The sequence below is a fragment of the Acomys minous genome (assembly GCF_964271855.1).
Source record: "Acomys minous genome assembly, chromosome: 8".
NCBI lineage: Eukaryota > Metazoa > Chordata > Mammalia > Rodentia > Muridae > Acomys > Acomys minous.
In genome coordinates this window covers 46,631,842-46,649,081 of record NC_140489.1, presented here as the reverse complement: position 1 = coordinate 46,649,081, position 17,240 = coordinate 46,631,842, and the positions used below count along the sequence as shown (strand labels likewise).

Genomic DNA, 17,240 nt, shown 5'->3' with positions numbered 1-17,240 from the left:
TTATTACCATTAATAGAACCAATTCACCAACACCATTATCTTGTTGAATAGGTTTTAGCATACATTTTGGTAGGAACAGCACATTCAAACGAGAACCAGGGCATTCAAGTGTCATGATTATTTCATTATCTTGTTTAGTAACTGGCTAGAGGCAGCCGTGGGAATTAGGCCCCCAAAATGGTACCGGTGGCCAGTGCTTTCCACCCACAGAGTCAATGACACTTCTCCCATTGGGATAGCTGAGTGATGAGTGCTCAACATCCCTACAGCCTCAGATGCACCTTACAAGACACCGGGCAGGGGGATGGCTCCCTAAGTCTTTGAAACACAGGCTAAGTGGCCTGGATGTTTTCTTGGGGCTCGAGACTGTAAGCAGCTGTACCCAGAGGCAGTGACTTCGAGGATCTTACGTGTATTTGAATCTGTGGGCTGATGGAGTGTTGTGTACCATTTTCAAATCTCCAAATAGCCACAGAGATAGAGTAACTTTTCTTGTTGAAATTTGATGGGGGAACAGGCCACCCCTCTGTTCTGATGCACTTCAGTCTTGTGTTTGTCACTCTTTATTTCAGGTAACTATGATGAAGAGAACGGTGTTCTGCGAATGACATACCCATTCAGAACGTGTCGCGGTGTTCCTTTGGGAGTCCTGGCTCAACGCACGCTGTAATTACTGGAAAGCAAAAATGTAAATTGCGCACAGTGAGCCATTTCTGCTTTTTCTGAGGCATTTCATCAACTCAGCCAAAACAGTCAAGAAAACCAGTTGTTTACTGCTTTCCATCCCAAACCACCTAATGGCTGAATCTCTTCAGATGCAATTAACTACGTGATGAACCCGCTGTGACAACAAGGCCCAGCATGCCCAAATGGCTCAGGAGGTGACAAGACGACAGCACACTACAACTAATACTAATGTGTGATGTGCCATCTCCCCTCAATTATTTTACACTTGAAAACAAAACGTGGCGGAGTTGTAAACGGTCAGCACCACGAGGAAGCTTGCAACTATATTGCGTATTTTTCTAAGATTGTCTTGCTACAAATGAGAGGTGACTTGTCCTTTGAGCCTTGTCCCTGGGGTCTGTAACAGCAGGGGGTCTCTGTGTCCCCATAACCCATAGGCTCTGCGTGTGCTACTCAGGCAGGATATGAGCTCAACACTGTGTCACTCTAGAAACACTAAGAGGAACAAGTCCATGTCGGTCTGCAACACGGCCTCCAGTGTGACTTCAGGACCCGGCGGCCATCTGCATGCATCCGTGTGAGAATGTAGGTCCTCGGGTCCTCAGAACCGGAGCCCGACATGGTGTGGGAAGGGCCAGACGATTCCATGACTGCCATGCTAAAGTCTAGCTAGCCCCATCCTCGTGGCGTATTCTGTGGTATATTAACAAATGTGGCCCATGGGAGGGATGCCCTGTTTGATTAAGCTGGGCAATTCTAGGCTATAGGAAGGAACACGAATGGAACGTGCCTCTTCAGAGATCATTTCTCCTGACACGTCGGTATAAACAGGCCTGACGCATCCCATGCCAGTTCCTCTGGAAGGCCCGATGCTTCACTGCTCTCAGTCTTCCAGGTGGAGAACACTCTCCTTCTTCAAGTCAAAGTCCGTCCTTCATCTGTGGTGGTTTGAATGAGAATAGCCCCCATAGGCTCACAGGGAGTGGCACTATTTGAGGGGATTAGCATGTATGTATGGCATGAGGCATGACTGGAGAGATAATGTCTCTGGTGGTGGGCTTTGAGGTCTCAGAAGCTCAAGCCAAGTACAGTGGCTCTCTCTCTCTCTCTCTTCCTGCTGCCTTCCGATCTGGATGTAAAACTCTCAGCCACCTCTCCAGCACCATGCTTGCCTGAATGCTGCCGTGCTTCCCACCATGAAGATAATGAACTAAACTTCTGAACTGTAAACCAGCTCCAGTCAAATGTTTTCCTTTGTAAGGGTTGCTGTGGCCATAGTGTCTCTTCACAGCAAAACACTAAGACACCAGGTAAATACAACTGATGAGGGAAAGTAGTGATGGTTCAGTGCCTCGTCTCATCTGCTACAAGGAATTAAACAAATCTCCATTTATTCTTATTTTATTTGTATACGTGGGTTGCCTTCATGTACATTCCTTGTGTACACGGCCCATGGAACCCAGAAGAAGGAATCAGGTCCCCTGGGACTGGAGTTACAGACCATGGTGACTGTAGTGTGGATACTGGGAATGAACCAGGGTCCTCTGGAAGAATAGGCAACACTCTTAACCGCTGAGCCATCTTTCTGACCTCAGTTGCAGTAATTGATGGACAGCATGTTAACTAAAGTCCAAGTCACTTTTTGTATATATATATACAAAAAATCAAGTCCGAAGACCACATTTCTTCATTCTATCCATGGTGGTTTGAATGAAAATGGCTCCCATAGGTCATATATACAATATATAAATATATAAAAATAAATAAATATTTTAAGATATAAAAACTATAAATATAATCCAGATGAGATGACACATCCATGTAATTCCAGCACTCATGGAGGCAGAGGTAGGCAGATCTCTATGAGCTTGAGGCCAGCCTGGTCTATAAAGTGAATCCAGGACTATATTTAAAAGATACAGACCTGTTCAACTCCCACCACTAAACTGAATGCACACATCTTTTGGAAACATCTGTATTTATATTAGTTTAGAGTTTTCCCTAGTCAATGTAGAGCAGCTTGCCTTGCTTCTAGCTTCAATGTCAATCCCAATAAGAACCTGCTTGCAGAACATACTGCAGTTTCCACCTTAGCACACAGAAATTGGTTACAGAACTCTACATGGCAGGTTTTCTGTTTGGGCCACTTAAAATTCAGACTCTCTCTGCAGCAGCAGAGAAAAGCTGCAGTAACTTGAATCAGCTGGCTTACTGAAAGATTCCAAATTATTTTATCAGCCAAGGAAAAAAGTCATCGATGTACAGTTGAAGTCTCACAGTTGGTTCCATGTCATGCCGAAAAGCCGGAGGCCAAGCGTCCAGCGAAAGGGATCGTTTCCTTTACTGAAGTGCCATTCCTTTCACCCTTTGCCTTCATTTGCATCAAGCTATATGCACACAGTAAACTACAACTTCTAGCTGTCATGGAGGGCAGAAGCCTTGCACACCAAGACCCAACTGAAGGTTTGATGTCAGAATGGAAGAGATGAAATTTGGAGAACAACTCAAGCATGATTTCAGCGTTAAAAGCTTTTATAGAGACTCAGCAAATTACACTAAGCGATGTGTGCCCAGCTATAACGGGAACACTTCACTTCTGACAGAGAAGGGCATTAACTTAAGAGCTGTTGGCATGGCAAACAATAGATGGTGTCTCAGCCTGCTAGATCCTATGATAAATTAGTGTTACCCTAGCCTTTCCTCTAGCTCCCTGGACTCAAATTCACACATTGTTAAAAAGCTTATTAAAATGCACCCAATCAGGGCACCGCAGACAACAAAAATAGCCTGTTTTTGATGGCAAGCCAGATAATTTTGGCTTTTCCCCCCATAGCACATGTAAACAAACTGTCAGACATACATATGGATGGGAAATTATTCACAGAGGCAGAGGGTGCTGAGGTTCTGAGAACACTTCTCACCAGAGGGAATTAATTCACTGGCGCATGTTGTCTGTGGAGGGCTGTTTTCTCCCTTTAGTGTCATGTCACATCAGCAAACATTTCACTTCACGTCATCCACCACTAAACAGAAAACTCACATGCAAATTACCATAATTAAAACCGAGGCCATACAAAGCAAATATTTTAAGCTTCTCTCTTGTTCCTTTTTCTTTTTCTTCATGAAGAAAAATGAGGAAGATGTAGGCTGACTATCCTCTGAGTTTGGAGGTCAGACACTAGAAAATGATCATTAATACATCACATCTAGGAGGGACCCGCCTGCCAGCTGAACTGCCTCACTCCCTAGACTCCATTCCCAAAGACCTACTCTACACCCCCACTCTACCTCACTACGCGCTCCACAGCTGGGCCCCAGCCCCACTTCCTGCAGACTGCCACTGCTTGGGTGAAGGCTGCACCAGTCCGAAGAACAGGAGAGTGACCTGCCTGCCAGAAGGACTGCCCCATTCCCTAGACTAAGTTCCCCCAAAACCATTCTACTGCCCCCTCCCCCAGTCAGAGATTCCCTACTAGATCAGAGGTCACCCTGGCCATTAGAAATCCAGGCCATGAAGACCGCAATACCAAAGAACAAGGAACAAAACACCCACCCAACAAAGATAAACTCAGAAATCAGCATCTAGACCTACAAGCTTCACAAACCCAGATGCCTAAATGCCAGTGTAAGACTACAATCAATGACAGCTAGGGCAATATGGCACCCCCAAAGCCCAGCTATCTGATGGCAACAAGACCTGACTATTTCAGTGTAGCTGAAACACACACACACACACACACACACACACACACACACACACACGCACGCACACACACAAGACCACGAAATCAAATTTATGAAGATGATAGAGGTCATTAAAGTAGAAATGGGGGGAATCCCTTAAAGAAATTGAGAGAAAAACAAAAAATGGAGGAAATAAACAAATAAATCCTTTAAAGAATGCCAAGAAAGCCAAGAAAACCAAACAAACAGGTGAATAAAACTGAGACCTGAAAATGGAAACAGAAGCAATAAAGAAAACACAAGCTGAGAAAATCTGGAGATAGAAAAATCTAGGTAAGTCAATAAGAACTACAACACAAGCATCACCAACAGAACGTAAAAGATAGAAGAAAGAATTTCAAGGGGCTGATGATACAATAGAAGGAATAGACTTAATTTGTCAATGTAAAAATTAGATCTAAAACATTCCTAACAAAAAAATCCAGGAAATCTGGGAAACTATGAAAAGACCAAACCTAAGAATAATAGGAATAGAAGAAGGAAAACAATCCCAGCTAAAAACCCAGAAAATATATTTAACAAAATCATAGAAAAAAATTTCCCTAACCTAAAGAAGAACATGGCTATCAAGGTAAAATAAGCTTTCAGAACACCAAATAGATTGGACCAGAAAAGAAAATCCCTGTACAAAATAATAATCAAAACACATACAGAAAAGAAAGAATATCAAAACCTGCAAAGGGAAAAGGTCAAGTAACATATAAAGGCAGACCTAGTAGACTTACACCCAACTTCTCAATGGAAACTTTAAAATCCAGAACAGTCTGGTCAGATGTCTTGAGGACTCTAAAAAACATGAATGCAAGCCCAGACTACTATAGCCAGCAAAACTTTCAATCACCATATATAAGGAAAACAAGATATTCTACAACAAAGTGGAATTTAAACAATATCTATCCACAAATCCAGCACTACAGAAAGTACTAGGAAAAAAACCCTCCAACCCAAGGAGGTTAACTATGCTTATGAAAATACACGTAATAAATAATCTCACATTAGAAATCATTGGTCATTAATATCTCTCAATATCAATGGATTCAATTTCCCAATAAAAAGACACAAGCTAACAGAAAGGATATAAAAATGGGATCCATCCTTTGCCATACATAAGAAATGCACTTCAGTATCAAAGATAGACATTACCTCAGAGTAAAAGGTTGGAAAAAGATTTTGGGTGCAAGCAAATGGACCCAAGAAGCAAGTTAGTATAGCTATTCTAATATCTAACAAAATAGACTTCAAATCAAAATTAGTCAAACTAGATATAGATGAATATTTTATGCCCATCAAAGGAAAAATTCACCAAGATGATGTTTCAATTCTTAACATCTGTACTCCAAACACTAAGGCACCCACATTTGTTAAAAAAAAAATTTACTAAAACTTAAATTACACATAAAACCTTACCCATTAATAGTGAGAAACTTCAATACCCAGGCCTCACCAGTGGACAGGTCATCCAGACAAAAACTAAACAGAGAAATAATGGATCTAACACACATTATGAATCAAATGGACCCAAAAGATATCTACAGAAATTTCACCCAAACACAAAAGAATATACTTTCTTCTCAGTGCCTCATAGAACCTTCTCAAAAGTTTACCATATACACAAAGCAAGTCTCAACAGATACAAGAAAATAAAAAATAACTCTCTGTATCCTATCAGAAAATCATGGAGTAAAGCTGGGCTTCAACAACAATAGAAAACCTACAAACGTATAGAAACTGAACAACTCCCTATTAAACAACTTTAGGGTCAAGGCAGAAATAAAGCAATTAAAAACTTTCTTGAATTCAATGAAAATGGATGCACATATACCCAATCTTACAGGATGCAATGAATGTGGTGCTAAGAGGAAAGTTCATACCACTAAGTGCCTTCATAAAGAAACTGGAGAATTCTCATACTTGCAGTTTAACAGCACACGTAGAAAGCTCTAGAACAAAAAGAAGCAAACGCATCTAAGAGAAGTAGACAGCAGGAAATAATGAAACTCAGTGAAATCAATAAAATAGAAACAAAGAGAATAATAGAAAGAATCAATGGAAAAATAGTTGGTTCTTTGAGAAAGTCAGCAAGATAGACAAATCCTTATTCAAACTAATTAAATGACAGAAAGACTATCAAAATTAATAAAATCAGAAACAAAAGAGGGACATTACAACAAACACCGAGAAAATCCAAAGAGTTATTAGATCTTGCTTCAAAAAGCAATAGTCCACAAAATTGGATAATCTAAAACAAATGTTCAATGTTTTTGATAGATACCACCTACCAAAGTTAAATCAAGATAAGATAAAGAATTTAAATAGACCTATAAGCCCTAAGGAAATAGGAGCAGTCTCCCAACAAAAAAAGTCCAGGGCCAGAAAGTTTTAGCACAGATTCTACCATATTTCCAAAGACTATCTAATACTAATACTTCTCAAATTATTCCACAAAATAGAAACAGAGGAATATTGCCAATTCATCCTATAAGGCCATTGTCACCAACAAAGATTCAACAAAGAGAATTACAGATCAGTTTTACTAGTGAACACTGATGCAAAAATACTCACAAGTCAAACAAAAGAACACATAAAAAGTATCATCCATTATGATCCAGTAGGCTTAATCTCAGAGATGCAGGGATGGTTCTACATAGGAAAATCTGTCGGTGTAATCCACCATATAACAAACTGAAAGAAAAAAAACACATGATGCTGAAAAAGCCTTTGATGAAATCCAATAACTCTTCATGATAAAAGTATTGGAGAGATCAGGAATATAAGAGACATAATTAACATAATAAAGGTAATATACAGCAAGCCCATAACCTAAATCAAATTAAATGGAGAGAAAGACAAAGTAATTCCACTAAAGTCAAGAACAAGACAAGGCTGTTTGTCCCTTCTCTCCATATATATTCAATATAGTACTTTAAGTTCTAGCTAGAACAATAAGACAACTTAAAAGAGATAAAGAGGATACAATTTGGAAAGGGAGAAGTCAAAGTATCACTATTTGCAGATGATATGATAGTATACATAAGTGACCCCAAAAATTCTACCAGGGAACTACTAGAGCTGATAGACACTCTCAGCAGAGTGCCTGGATATAAAATTAACTCAAAAAAAATCAGTAGCCCTCCTATGTATAAATAAAAAATGAACTGAAAATGAAATTAAGGAAACAGTACCCTTCTCAATAACTACAAATAATATAAAATATCTTGAGAGTAACTGTAACCAAAAGAACTGTACGATTAAAAACTTCAAATCTTTGAAGAAGATACCAGAAGATGGAAAGATCTCCCATCTCATGGGTTAGCAAGATTAACATAGTAAAAATGGCCATCCTACCAAAAGCAATCTACAGATTCAATGCAATCCCCTTAAAAATTCTTACACAATTTTTTTACAGACTCTGAAAGAAGAATACTCAACTTCATATGGAAAAACAAAAAGCTCAGGATAGCTAAAACAATCTTGAAAATTAAAAGACCATCTAGAGATATCACCATCCCTCATCTCAAGCTGTACTGCAGAGCTATAGTAATAAAACCCACATGGTATTAAAAACAGTCACATGGATCAGTGGTATCAAATTGAAGACCCAGACATGAATCTATACATCTATACACATATGATTTTTTATTTTTTAAAAAAGGAAAACTATACAATGGAAAAAAGAAATCATCTTTAAAAAATGGTGCTGGTCTAACTAATGTTGGTATATAAAAGAATACAAATAGATCCATATATATCACCCTGCAAAATCATCAAGTCCAAGTGAATCAAAGACCTCAACATAAAACTAGATACACTGAACCTGATAGAAGAGAAAGTAGAGAGTAATCTTGAATGCAGTGGCGCAGGAGACAACTTCCTGAACAGACACCTATAGTACAGGCACTAAAGTCAACAATTAACAAATGGGACCTCATGAAACTGAAACGTTTTAGCAAGGCAGAAGACACTGCCAAACAGGACAAGATGGCAGCCTACCGAATGGGCTTCACCAACTCCATATTGACAGAGGGCTAATATCCAAAATATTTAAAGAACTCAAGAAACTAGACATCAGCAAACTAAATAATCCAATAAAAAAGTGGGGTACAGCTATAAACAGAGAGTTCTTAGCAGAAGAATCTCAAATGGCCAAGAAACATGTAAAGAGTGTTCAATATCCTGTGCCTTCATGGAAATGCAAATCAAAAGGACTCTGAGATTCCACTTACACCTGTCAGAATGGCTAAGATCAAAAACTCAAGTGACACCTCATACTGGCAAGGATGGGGAGAAAGGGGAACACTCCTCCATTGCTAGTGGCAATGCACACTTGTACAACCTCTTTGGAAGTTATATGGCAGAAAACTCCAAATTGATCTATACAACTCCTGAGCATATACCCAAAAGTGGATCCATCCTATCACAAGGACACTTGCTCAACTATATTCATAGCAACTTTATTCATAACAAAGTGAATAAAAAGCTAGAAACAACCCAGATGTCCCTCAAGCAAAGCATGGATAAAGAAAATGGGGGACATTTACACAATGGAATATTACTCAGCTTTTAAAAACAATGACCTCATGAATTTACAGGCAAATGGATGGAACTAAAAAAAATCATCTTGAGAATAAATTAATAAAATATATTTAAAAATTCATCTTGAGTGAGGTAACCCAGACTCAGAAAGACAGACATGGTATATACTCACTTATAAGTAGATATTAGCTGTAAAGTAAAAGTTAATCATGCTACAGTCCACAGACCTATAAAGGCTAAGTAACAAAGACAGCTTAAGAAGGAATGCAAGGATCTCTCTGGAAAGAGGTATTAGAAGAGGTTTCACTGGTGGACTAGGGATGGATAGAGTTGGGAACAGAAAGGATCTGGTGATAAGGAGGGAGGAAAAATTACTGGGAGAAATGACTGGAATTTGGTGGCAGTGTGTGTATATATTCATTTCTGGGGCAAGAGAGAAACCTAATGCAATGGAAACTTCATGGAATCTACAAGAGTAACCCTAGCAAAGACTCCCTGTAATGGGCCTGAAGTGGCCAGCTTTGGTCCTCAGGCAAGGCCTCAAGTGGAGGGATTGGAAAACCAACGCAGCCACAAGACTTTTGACCTACAGATTTTCCTGCTTGAAGAGTGTTCTGAGACCAGAGCCTAGCAGATTCGTCATCAAACAGACCAGAGAGACTGCATCCAGCAACTGATGGGGACAGATGCAGAGTCCCACAGTCAAACATGAGGTGGAGCTTGGAGAGTCCTGTGGAGAAGAGGGAGGAAGGACTGGAGAAACCACAGGGGTCAGGGACACACCAGGAGTACCAGGCCCATACAATCAACTGACTGGGACTCATGGGAGCTTGCAGAGATCAGAGAGCCTGTAGGGGTCTGACCTAGGTTCTCTGCATACTTATTATGGATAAGTAACTTGGACTTCTTGTAGAATCCTAATAGTGGGAATGGGATCTGTCCCTGAGTCTTTTGCCTACTCGTGGGACCCTTTTCCTCCTACTGGGTTGCCTTGTCCAGCATGATGTGATGGTACCTTGTTATGGTGTGCTTGGTGGATATTCTGCTCTTTTCTGAGGGGAGGTGGGTGGGAGGGAAAGGAGGGGAGAGCCTATGGGGAGAGGAAGGAGCAGAAACTGTGACTGGGATGTAATATTGAGAAAAGAATAAAAAATAATAAACACTAAAAATAAAAGTCATATCTATTAAATAAAAGGTATGAAGCCGGGCATGGTAGCACACACCTACAATCTCAGCACTCAGGGAGGCAGATGCAGGTAGATCTCTGTGAATTAGAGGCTAGCCTGGTCTACAAGGCAAGTCCAGGATAGCAAAGGCTACACGGAGACACCCTGTCTTGAAAAACCAAAAGAAGGAGGAGGAGGAGCAGGAGGAGATGAAGAAGAAGAAGAAGAAGAAGAAGAAGAAGAAGAAGAAGAAGAAGAAGAAGAAGAAGAAGAAGAAGAAGAAGAAGAGGAAGAGGAAGAAGAAGAAGAATGAAACACCAAAATCTCACTTGGGAGTTGAAAAACACCTGAGCCTCAGGAAAATAAGAGCAGCACCTGAATAAAGCTGATACATGGGTGTTAGTCAGCACCATGCTACTGTACCAAAATACCTAAGATAGCTTATGACGAGCAAAGGTTTATTTGGCTCATACTCCTAGCAGTTCCAGCCCCAAATGGAGTGGGAGAGATGTAGAGGGAGGGAGGGAGCAAGTGACAGAGCAAACTCACCTACATCACAAATCTGGAAGCAAAAGGAGGCATGGGCCCCACGATCCTCTTCAGAGCTATATTCCATGGAAGACAGGACACTCCACAAGTTCACCTCACTTAAAAGTTCCACACCCTCCATATAGGGCTGGCCTGGGGCTCCAAACCTTTAGCAAATGGACATTTGAGGTTAAACATCTTCTTAAACTGCATTGAATCAGAGCACTTATGTAAAACATAGCACTATATTGATGGCTTCATTTGGATTGGGGAAGGAATTTGCGTTGCCAATTAATCCTTCCAGCAAGTCAGCAAGTCAAAACTTCAGCAGAAGCAAAGGCTGCCAGACTGCCCGCAAATATCCATCCTTCCTGTTCCATACTCTCGGAATGTGTAGCCATTTTATGACTCAGAGGTTGGCTGCATATCCACAGGTCCTTTTGTAAGCCAAGTGTGTGCCATTGCTAACTTTGACTGCAGGGATTGTCTACCCAAGGAGAAGGGTTCTCCACCTCCTTTCCACTGACTGAGCCTTCAAGGTGAGGGCAGTGACAAGGCCAGCACCCTAAGAGAGGGTCTTGAGTCCTAGGACAATGGCATTATCACGCAGCCCCAGGAAACAGAATCTCTGCCGTAGAGAGAAAGAAAAAGAAGCCCTGGTCCATTTAATAAAAGTCAAGAAAAAGGGAGAAACCCAGCATATAGGAAATATGAAAAACAAAGAATGTAAAGTCAAGAATATGACTAAAAATAGGTGGTTAAAATAAATGTGAGTGGGCTACATTTCTCTGCTAAATATGTTAGCATTCATCAGGTAAGACAGTGAGTCAGGCATCATTGCTAACAATGAGCTGTTGGGAAATCTGGGGCATTAAGACAAAAAGGAGAGAGAGAAAAAAAAAAGCTTCAGAGGAGCAACAACAGAGAGGATTTGGTGTGGGTAGAATTTTCCCAGAAAATGAAGAACTACACTTTCAAGAAACTCAAAGTGCCAAATTCCAGGTGTTAGCAAATTGACTAAGAAAATGAATAATCCTTCAACCTAAAAGCAAGATGGAGAAAACTCCCTGAGTGAGCCAAAGGGCTCTTAATTCTCACGTAAGGGTGGCTAATCAGAGAGACGGGGAGGGAGAGATGACAGTGGTCAGGTCAAGTTCAACTCAATGAGGTCAAGCACAGGGAAGTCATGCACGTGCTGTGCAGTGTTGACCTCTGTACATTTAGTGAAATCTGTGTAACTGTGCCACGGAGGGGCTTCTTGCCACTGGAGACATACAGAGCACAGACTTGATTCTATCAGTGGTGAAGAAGAAACAATCATCCTTTGAGGTTACCCTAGGATAGAGGGAATGAGGAACCACCCAGCTTTTGGATGTTTCTGGGTGTCTGCTTGTGGGCCACCCCACAGGAGCCTGCTGTTATTGTCACTCGTCCTAGTCTTAGCTTCCTGTAAGGATACTTGGCTGGACTTCATTGGATCATTAGTACCTACTTTGAGAACCCGGCCCCAAGTCCAAGCCATTCTGCCAGGGAAGACTACACAAATCCTCCCAGTCATCCACAGAGAGAAATAAGAGAACGCCACCGGTCAGCGGCTGCCACACTGGCATGAGTGGGAGATGAAGACACAGAGCACCACCTCCCTTCTCATCACCCTTTGGAATCAGGGGTCTTCCCTTCCCTTCCAAAATCGTGAAGGGTATCCATCTAGGCCAGTGCTATGTGAGATTTGATGGAATGTTACAGATTACACTTGAGTAATTAGTCTTTTTTATCAGCTCCTTTGGTGTTGACGTCCTGAGTGTTGGAATGCATGTATCAAGGATTCCAAAATGGATCATCTGTGTCCATCACCTGTGATGATCCAATGGAGAGACTAACCCAGGATGAACTGGCCTCCTTTCTCTTCCCACTGTGCTCCCTGACCGTTGGTCCTCAGATACAGTTCCACACCCATCACACTGCTTATACTCCAGCGGCCTTGTGAGACATTGATTTATCTCTGTTGCTACTATTTTTTGAGGTAAAAGACAGAGAACAAGGGTCTCATGTTGTTTCAGCTAAATCAATTTTGCTGATACTGTAGCACCACTGAAATTTAAAGGTGACGTGAAAACTTAGTCCACGTTTTAAAAAGTCAAGTCTGTGTTCCTTAAGATCAGCACTTAATTTGTTAATCTTTATAAAAAATCATCTTCTGGCACCCAGCACACACTGGATACTACACTAATGAAAAACTGTCATAGGACAGTATGGCAGGCACTGAGGTTCCTTTTCACATGATTTTTAAGTATTGGTTTCTAGACTACCAATTATAGGCTTCTGAACTATATAAGGACATGAACCATCTAGTTGTGTAAGGGTTTATAATAAAGATTTTCTTTGACTGGCTTCTGAAAACTCGTAGCTCAATTATTAGTTAAGGTAAGCAATGACACCCCCTAGGCCTGGGCATATCTATTCCTGTTTGTCTGTGCAGACATTCTTAGAAAAGAGATATTTTTAAAATATCGGTTGTGCCTTTTTTTTTCCCCCTTAAGAGCAGGTGTTACATAAAATAGAAAAAAAAGATAACAAGATATCGCCCGGTCCAAAGCGTAGGTGCACCTGTTTAGAGCCATGAATAATCAATTAACCTGACCCCAAACAGTAGTTACCATAGTAATCCTGAGCACGTGTGACCTGGCTCGCAGGTGGGGGTGAGGGGATGATTGGGGGTGGCTGTCTTTGGGTGTCCTAAAATCACACTTTTAGGAAGGCATTTCCACAGGGCCCACCCTTGTACTTGGCCTAGGAAAGCCCAGCTCGCGTTGACTGCCAGGAAAAGAGGGTTTGCTGAAGGCATCCTGGAGAACTAGGACAGTTGATTTGAAAGAGAGAGCCAAGAAAACTCCAGAATTGTGTCAACAGAATCTACTCCAGCCCTGGATGGTCCTACAGGAAGACCCTGTGAAGGGAGAGAGTGGAGGCGATCTCATCAACAAACCTCTGCGATATAAATATTCAAACTAGTTTTCATTGGTCTAAATCCTATTTTTGCATCTGAGATGATGCCTTGTGGGAAAAAAGAAATCAAGGCAACTAGGGCATGCCTAGGCACACCTGGGATTTTATAATAGTTCTAGCTCTAAGTAAAGGTTCTATTTCTCTCATTCACCCATCCACCCCCCAACCTAATTCCTATATAGTCCTCACTTAGAAGACCTTTTCAAAGGAGCCGTCGTTGCAAACGAATCTCCTTTACATGATGCAAATGGCCTCTTTTAGAGTTTAATTCTGCACAGCTGGACAAGCAAGGGGGCGATGCAGGTTGCCACAGAAACTGCTGTTGGTGCTGGGGTTCTTTATGCTTTGCTCCTAAAAATAAGATGTGAAATGTACTGAGGGTGTGATTAGCACAGCACAGAAGGGAGCTTCTAAAAGGAGAGCCAAGCCTCCCGCCCCCACAGGAACGGGGGTGTTCTGCATAGCTGGAGGACAGGACATGAGTCCCAGAGCAGATGCTCACCACGGTTCCTCCCTCAGAAGGTGCAGGGAGAGACGAATGGGAAAGGGGCTTTTGAAGAAGAAAACAGTCTTCAACCCAGCATAATCCATATAAAGGTTGAGATGTCCTGAAATTACCCAGGAAGTAGACAGTGGCTCTAACCAACCCAGAACGAAGACAGATTCAGTAAGGAGACAGGATTGGACTATTGGAGTCTGGAGGGCAGTGCAGGATGCTGTCATGCAGCACCTTTCCTAGAGGCTCCCTTGGGCCGTTTGGACGTGTCCATTGACCTGCATGTCCTTACACAACTAGAAATCCCCCTTCCGGTATTGTTGGAGTTTGTCTTTTGGTAACTTAGTCTTGTTCTCCTGCTTATCTTCTGGAGCAACTAAGAAAAGTCAATTGTCACATACTTTTTGACTTAATCTAACTCTTCACTTAATGCCAAAATGGAGCAATTAGTCCAGCTCTCTGAACCCATAGTTTAGAGACCCAACCAGGTTGACAAGCCGGCCTCACACATGTCTTCTATTAAAAATGAACTATCATTAAGACCTTATCAACCCTGTGCTGACAGATGTCTCAGTGGGTAGAGATACATGCCGCTAACACAGCGACGTGAACTTAACCCTGAGACTCATGTAACGGAAAAAAAAATGACTCCTGAGAGTTGTTCTCTGACCTCCTCATACTCCCTGTGGACTGTGTGTGTGTGCATGCACAAATACACACACACACACACACACACACACACACACACATACCTGAATAAATAAATGTAATGCCATTATCACTCTCACGATTTTACGCAGGAAGTTTGTGTGTGCTTTCTAAGCAGAGCCACGTGTGATTCATCATGCACTTTTATACAGGGTGAGTTCCTCTACCACTCCCATTTTTTTTCCGCATGAACTTTAGTTCTGTCTGAAAGCCAGCATCTTCATGGGTGTGACCACAGAGTAGAGTCAGAGGGGGCTGAGCCTGAACAGCACTTCCTCCACTCGAGAAATCTGTGATCTTTGATAAGTTATGTAACTTCTTGGAACTTTAGGTTTCTCGCCTTAAAAACTGAGATAATAAAATGTCATGAGTAATTAGAAGCAAAGAAAATTATATGCTCAAAATGTCAAATGTGTACCTGTGGGTGCTCAGTGAATCCAAGTTCCTTCTGCCCTTCCTCTGTCACCCTAGAGGCTCTGATGCTGGTGTATAGCTGTCAGTCAAAACCTGAGACCCATATGCAATCGAGCTTAGAAAAGCTATCTGAATGGGTAGTGAAGGATCAATCTCAGCAAATAAACCAGTAAAATGAGTAAATCTCTTTATACGCTCACTATAGGGAAATTATATGAGATGCTGATAGGAAACAATTTACTCTCTCATGAAAGTTATAGAAAAATCTCACTGGCTGATAAAGTAGAATCAAAATAAGTATGTCCATATCATCAAGGAAAAAAAAAACTGAAGCCAGGCTCAGTGGCACCCAGGAATCAGGGAGGCAGAGGCAGGTGGATATCTGTGAGTTTGAGGCCAGCCTGGCCTACAGAGTGAGTTCCAGGACAACCAAGGCTACACAGAGAAACTTTGACTCAAAAAAAAAAAAAAAAAAAAAAAAAAAAGGAAAAGAAAAGAAAGAGAAAAACTGAGGCAGACTTCATGTTAAATCTAAATTCCTCTGCTATGACTGCCGCTCCCTATGGCTTTGCCTTTCTGTCGTCGTTGTCCTTCAGTTGCTCTTTCTGGCCTCCCAGTGGCAGCCAGCCAGGCCCTGTGCTCAAAACTCCTGGTTCTTTTGTGCTCCTTTTCTTTCTAGCTAGCTGGACTCCTTGTCTCACAGACTTCCATCAGCTCCTACTCCTGACAGACCTAGGTGTCTCCCAGTCCCTGCCCCTCTGATAGCGTATAGGGAAGCCTAGGACAGAAGACATCTCTTAATTCCAAGCACCTCTAACACATTTCAGTTTCCAGGATCATAGGATTGGTTGGTGATTCATTATTCCTATCTAGGTGTAGGACTTGCATAAAATAATAACATATCAAAAAATCAGAAATTGAAATTCATGTGTAGTTCCATAGCAGATAGCTAGCTGAACAGTTGAAGGCTGAAATCCTAAATCTGACGTGTTGAACGTTCCATGCTTAATCTGAAATGGGCCTTGGTGTCTTCATATGAAAGAAAGGTGGAGCTAGCTAAAACATATTTAGTGCATGCTTCAAGTCAGGTACTATTTTAGCTATGATGTATAAAGCATGTATATTTAGTCCAGTAATAACTATAGTGTTTAGGATAAAAGTAAAAATTCCTGAGAGACAGGGCATCTTGGTGATATAAAAAGCCAGTCTCTGGCTGGACCTCATGATATAAACAAATAATCTCTGCTCCTCCAAGGACTGAGGCAGGAGGATCACAGATTAGGTCAGTCTTAGGCTATAGATAGAGTTCAAGGCCACCAGCCTTGGCAACTAATAAACATATAGCCTGAAAATAAGATTGAAAGTTAAAAAGTAAAATAAAATAAAGGGACGATGCTATAGCTCAGTGGTAGACCAGTTGCCTGGCACACACAAGGCCCCAGCCTCAGTTCTCAGTATGGTTGACTATGGGAGTGTGCTGGGTAATCTGAACGAGAATGGCCCCATGGGCTTACATAGCTGAATGTTTGGTTTCCAGATTGTAGACTCTTTGAGAAGGATTAGAAGGTGTGGCCTTGTTGAAGGAGGTGTGTATCTCTCTCTCTCTCTCTCTATCTATCTATCTATCTATCTATCTCTATCTCCATCTCTATCTCTATCTCTATCTCTATCTCTCTCTGCTTTCTACCTGTGGATTGGGATATAAGCTCTTAGCTACTGCTCTAACACTGTGCCTGCCTGCCTGCCACCACAGAACCCACCATGATGGTCATTGACTCACTCCCTGAAACTGTGATCAAGCCTCCAATTAAATGCTTTCTTCTATAAGCTGCCTTCATTATGGTGTCTCTTAACAGCAATCTAACAGTAACTAAGACAATCAGCAAATAATACAGACATTTGTTTCTTCCTTAAGCCTTCCAATAATGCCGCATGGATTATTCTCCACAGAGTGATCC

At 41.5% G+C, this 17,240-nt stretch overlaps 1 long non-coding RNA gene across 1 annotated transcript in view; it reads right to left on the bottom strand.

Annotated features, from left to right (window-relative positions):
• The window catches only part of LOC311603351, a 40,875-nt gene continuing 23,635 nt past the window's right edge, over positions 1–17,240 (bottom strand). Inside the window, exon 4 of the long non-coding RNA XR_014781063.1 lies at positions 1–673. This is a non-coding gene — a long non-coding RNA (uncharacterized lncRNA). The remainder of the gene's footprint in view (positions 674–17,240) is intronic.